Source organism: Lemur catta, chromosome 1 (assembly GCF_020740605.2).
Source record: "Lemur catta isolate mLemCat1 chromosome 1, mLemCat1.pri, whole genome shotgun sequence".
NCBI lineage: Eukaryota > Metazoa > Chordata > Mammalia > Primates > Lemuridae > Lemur > Lemur catta.
Genome location: NC_059128.1, coordinates 177,467,592 through 177,473,766, shown reverse-complemented (window position 1 = coordinate 177,473,766; position 6,175 = coordinate 177,467,592). Strand labels below are relative to the sequence as shown.

The following is a 6,175-nucleotide window of genomic DNA, read 5'->3' as shown; positions in this document are numbered from 1 at the left end:
AACCTCATACAAAGTGCAAAAAAAGGAAACCTGTACGATAGAGAACAGTACACAATGCTCTTAAACCATTTTATGGACAATAATGTAATTTTTCTATGGTTTCTTTATTCATTGTTCACCAAAGACTGGTATGGCCTTTAGCTGTTAGTATGTCCATGAGAAAGTGGCCTCCACTTGGTCAGGTACTCAAATGTCCAGTGTGTAATGCTCAGCACTCCTCTTTGTACCTCTGCTGCCATTCCAGGACAGTAGAATGGTTGTCATCTTTATATACCAGTACACATGTAAATATTCACAGAACTAATTACATACAAAGTTCTGAATGGAATGCCTATTGTTGTGGCTGCTTGGATCCACCCATCTTAGACTCTTCCTCACAGCAACTTCGAGAGATTGTGGATTGTAGGCCAGACACAGGACCAAGCCTTTTCAAACTGAGCTCTCAGGTAGCCATTTGACATGTAGTTTCCAGAGACTATTGTGTTCTAAATGTTGGTGCCTATGGTCCTCTTCATGGCCTATCTAATTGAGATTTTATAACTTATACTAGGAAACCGATAGTCGTTAAGCAAAAGGATCCAAACTTTACTAACGCTTCATTGCTGTCAGACTGATATAAGAGAAAATCTTGCCATCTTTTTGTAGAGAACACCTAGGTTTCTGGGTTTAGTACAAATCTCTGAGCGACCCACGTAGACATTTTAAAACTAAAGTAGGAAGTAGATATTTATGTTTTTGTCTAGGGGACAGAGAAACAACACCAGAGTAGCAAAGTAACAAAACCTCCAGCTTCTTTCTTCTGACTTAAAATTAGCTACTCATATAAAATATATCAGAGCCTGCATGGGCCCCTTCTTTCCTGTGCTGTGAACGTTTTCTCTACCCACATTCCCCACCTCCATTCCATGACCCATCTCAGCTGCTCCTGCTTTTCTTCTCTGGGATATCTGAGCTCTCTTTCTAGCTTTTCCATTAATAAATCTAAGTGACAAAACACCTCTGAGGCTTCTATTTTTGATCTGTGAAACCAAGATAAAAGTTAAACTAGGAATGATCTGTAAGTTCCCACACTGAGCCAACTACGAATCTCTTCTAGAGATATTTTTTAATGTATAAGATCTCATGAAGATAGAATTTTTTCCAGAATTAATAAACCAATATATTTGTCTGAAACATAATACAAGATACATATTCTTTTTTTTTTTTTTTTTGAGATTGAGTCTCACTTAGTGGCCCAGGCAGAGTGCAGTTGTATCATCATAGCTAACTGCTGCCTCAAACTCCTGGGCTCAAGTGATCCTCCTGCCTCAGCCTCCTGAGTAGCTGAGACTACAGGTGCGTGCCATGTCACCTGGCTGATTTTTCTACTTTTGGTGAGACGGGATCTTGCCCTTGCTCAGGCTGGTCTGAAACTCCTGAGCTCAAGCCATTCTGCTGCTTTAACCTCCCAGAGTGCTAGGATTACAGGCATGAGCCAACTTGCCTGGCCAAGATATATATTCTAAGGCTTCAGGTGAATTATCTACTTTATATAAATGTGTGGTTATCAATGGCTCTGAAGATCATGATGAAGAAAGCATTTAAATTGTGACAGTGTTTAAAAACAATATTTGTATTTTAGGTCTACTGGAAGCAATATATGACTTTATCAAACTAGAAATAGTCATGAATAGGGCAACAATTTAAAGGTGAGATTCTTTTAGCAAACAATTGAAATAACATCAATTTATTCAGCGTGATTACTTTATATTTTTCTGTTTGGTGATGTGCATTTAAAAAAAAATCAACATAGCCAAATTGATTAACAAACACTAAAAACATATTTAAATATATAAAATATATTTACATATACACCAATATATAATATACTATATAAAAACAATATACTTTTTAAAATATAATAATTAATATGTAGTTAATACAAATTTTTAAAAGTATACTTGGCATTTACACATAAAACATATTTGTGTACTTGTCAATGCACAGAGATAGCATATTTTAATTTGTTTCTGAATAATAGCCTCTCTATGTATACTGATTATTTCTCATACACACACACACACACACACACACACACCTTAGTCCCATCCCCGTTTCTGCAGCTTCACAGAAGCCTTGAAAATCAACAGCCCTGTAGTCACAGTATCCACGATGTGATTAACAGAATACTAGCACCCAAGGATGTGCTTATCATAATCCCTAAAAGCTGTGATTACATTCTCTTAAATGGCAAAGGAACTTTGCAGATATGATTAAGGATCTTGAGATGGGGAGATTATCTTGTATTATCTGTGTGGGCTTGATAGCATCACAAGAGTCCTTAAGGAGGGAGGCAAAAAGTAAAAGAGGAAAGGGGATGCTATGCTGCTGACTTTGAAGATGAAGGAAGGGGGCCACAAGCAAAGGAATGCAGGCAGCCTCTGGAAGCTGGATAAAGGAAAGAAACGTATTTTTCCTTAGAGCTCCCAGAAAGAATGGGTCCTGGTGATTCAATTTAGACTTCTGAACTTCATAACCCTGAAATATGATAATTATGTGTTTTTATAAGCAACTAAGTGTGTAGTGATTTGTTATAGCATAAATAGGAAATTCATACAGATTTTGGTACCTAGAAGTGGGACACGACTGCATGATGCACCTAAAAATATGGAAGTGGCTTTGGAATGGTGTAATGATTTGAGGCTGGAAGAATTTTGAGGAGCATACTATAAAATGCCTAGATCACTTTAACAGATTGTTAGCAGAAATACAGTTATTAATAGTGCTGTTTGTGAGGTCTCAGAAGGAAATGAGGAGGAAGTTATAAGAAACATGAGGAAAAGGGATTCTTGTTATATAATGACAAAATGCTTAGCTGAATTGTGTCCCAAAGTTATTTGAAAAAAGAAATTTGTAAGTGATGAACTTGGATTTTTAGTTCGTATTTTTAAGCAGTGTTGAAATTGTGCCTGGTTTCTTCTTGTTGCTTATTATAATACAATGTGGAAAAAAAAAGGAGAAAGCTTGAGAGAAGAAGTTTTAAGCAAAAAAGATCAGGAATTGGTGATTTAGAAAACTCTCAGACTATCTAGAGTACACAAGACACTAAAATTAGGACATTTAGTATCAGGAAAGTGTGCTCTTGAGAGAAGGCTGAGGGAATGCCTGGGCAACATTTTGCTAGTGTTTCTGAAGTATTAAAATTTTAGAGATTCAATCACAAAGGGGGCTCTTTGAAGAGATTAGGTGTGTGACTTATGTATCTAAGGAGAAGTCAGGAATGGAGTTGGAATTATCAAGGACACATCAGTGGCGAAACATCTTTTCAAATGCAGTGAATCTATTAGTAGTAACACATACAGGAGAATCACAAGGTTCTTGGCAGAAACAGCTCCAGCTTGGACTAAAAAGGACAGAGAAAGAAATAAATTTGTTGGAATTACAAATAAAAAGTGCCTAATAAAATTACTCGGCTGAAAACACATGCTTCCGTTTAAGGAAAATGAAGGATGATTCTGAGGGCAGAGCTGCAGGACGAGAGGGCAGAGTCCTGAAGCCAGAAGGTAAAACAGAGCCACAGAGGATTGATTATTCCACAGCCTTGAAACCTAGTGAGTTTGACGTGCTAGATTTCAAAATTACTTATGTAATTTTATGACTCATTTTTTTTTCTTTCTATTTTCTCCCTTTTTGAACCAAAATGCCTCTAACAGGTATTCTATGCCTGCCCTATGGCTGCGTTATGGGAAGAGCAGCATGTTTTCTTATTTCACAAGTCAAAGTTGGAGAGAAATTTTGACTCATAATGGATCATACCCAGAGTCACAACCAATACATGGTTTACATGGATAAGATTTTGGACTTTTGAGCTGAGGAGATTTATGTGAGAGTTTGGACTTGGGTACATACTGTAATGTGGTGATGTTTGTGGAGACTTGAGATGAGTAAATACTCTTTGTGTGTGGGATAGATATGTTTCTTTGGGGAACAGAGGGAGGAATATTGTAGACAGAAAAATGGTTCCTCAACATATTCATATCTTAATCCCTGGAACCAGTTGATATATATTACCTACATGAAAGAAAGGTATTTTTAAATATAATTACATTAAAAATCTTGAGATTAGGAAATTATTCTGTATTATCTGAGTGGATGCAATGTAATCACAGGTTCCTTATGAGAGATCACAAGGAGGAAAGAAGCTTAGAAGCTTGAAAAGGCAAGTGAAAAGATTCTTTGTCCAGCCTCCGGGGCAAAGGCAAACCTGAGGACCCATTTCAGATGTCTGACATCCAGAATTGTAAGACTATACATTTGTGTTGTTTTAAGCCATTGTTTATAGTGATTTGTTACAACAGCAACAGTAAATTAGTGAACCTGGAAACTAGCAGCCTTGCAATTATTCCTTGGAAGAAAGAGAAAGTGATTGGACCTCCCGAAATGTCTCATCCTCAGAGAACTGTCATTAATTGACTGAAAATACTCTTTAAACCTACTTGAGGAGGTTTTTTTTTTTGTTGTTGTTGTTGTTGTTTTTATCAGACTCTTAGCTCAATTAGTGAGAAGGAACAGCCTTTCCCCACAGGGCATATTATGAAAACAATCAATTACAATTATTTAATATGGCAGCTGAATGAGACAGTGAAAACAGTTGGGGCGTACAAGAGCTGACCAAAAACTCTTAAAAGGAAAATCTGGGGAATGAGACATCCATAGGAAACTTTTAAGAGTTCTGACATGTTCTTAGAAATCTAGAAGACAAAGTACATGTGCAGAACTGTACAGACACTAAGAAAAGATCTGACAAGGACATATTTCTTACCTCTGGCTGACCCTAAGGTTCTGTGCAAGCAAGGAGGGAAACCTATGCCAGTGTTGTAAACTGCCTGCTGGATCATTAAAAGCATACCCCCAAACACATACAAAATGCCTCAGCAAAGGCTGGGAGATACATTGGTGCAGAGTATTTAAGGAAAATGCTAACCATTCATTAGATACGCAGTAAGCTGAGTGTTCCTCAGTGGTCACACGTGTCAAAGAATATGGACTCAATATAATTGCTTGAGGAAAGTCACGAAACCAAAAACAAGAAAAAAAAAAAACAAACGCTAAATCACAATAAACCCTGGCAGGGGGAAAAATACAACTTCCAGAATTGTCACATTATATTATTAAAAATACCTGTCTGTGACAAATTATGAAACATGTAAAGAAATAGGAATGTATGGCCCATACACAGGAATAAAACCATTCAGTAGAAAGTACCCCAGAGAATGCATAAACATTACTGGGACTTTCTAGGGAATGGCTGTAAATCACTTATTGTAAATATATTTAAAGGACTAAAGAAAAGTATATCTCAGAACTAAAATATGAGAATGATGTCTGACCCAATAGAAAATATGTACATAGGTAAATATAAAAAATGTATTGGGAATATATTTTAGTTTGTACCTCTCTTCTTCTCTTATGTGATTTAAAAAGTAACTGCATAAAACAACACTAAGTTTGTGTAGATGGGCATATAACATAGAAAAATGTAATTTATATGACAACTGATTTTAAAAGCAATTTTATAAAACATTACCTTTATATCATTGGGCCTATAACACATAGAAAAGTAATATATTTGCCATTAACAGCCCAGAGAAGGTGGGTTTGAGGAATGCTGTATTGGGCTAAGGAAGTAACTACAAATGGTAACAAATTCATAACAACAAATAAATAGAAGTAGAAGTAATAAAAGGGTAGATTAATACAACAAAAGCTGTAAACATATATTTAGTCTCCTCTCAGACTCTTTAAAAGCCATAAAATTATATAAAGTAATAACTATAATAATGTGCTGTTTGGCTTATAACATATATAGAAAAATAAATATAGTAATAATAAAAGAGGGAGAAGGAAAAAGGGGTACATATAGGGGTACATTTCTATGTCATACTAGAATTAAGTTAATATAAATTTAAAGTATATTCTGATAAATTAAGATATATATGGTAAGCCCTAGAATACATTTATATGTGAAAAAATAATTAAAAGGAATAGATGTCACACTAGAAAACACTCACTTTATGCAAAAGAGAGCAATAAAGGAAGAAAAGAAAAACAAAAAAACACATAAGACCTGTATAAAACAAAATGAAAAATGACAAATGTAAGTCAAATTATATCAATAACAGCATTAAATAAGAAA

The 6,175-nt window shown here is 35.4% G+C and overlaps 1 protein-coding gene across 3 annotated transcripts in view; it reads left to right on the top strand.

Moving 5' to 3' along the window:
* Positions 1 to 400: 400 nt before the first annotated feature.
* LOC123630146 (phospholipid scramblase 2-like) overlaps positions 401 to 6,175 on the top strand; it is a 45,034-nt gene continuing 39,259 nt past the window's right edge. Inside the window, exons 1-2 of one of the 3 annotated variants that reach the window (XM_045539416.1) lie at positions 401 to 446; positions 4,149 to 4,279. The gene's annotated coding sequence lies outside the window, so the exon portion shown is untranslated. Of the gene's footprint in view, positions 447 to 2,989; positions 3,591 to 3,868; positions 3,881 to 4,148; positions 4,280 to 6,175 lie in introns of those variants that run through there. The other 2 variants (XM_045539414.1, XM_045539415.1) reach the window with 2 other exon arrangements.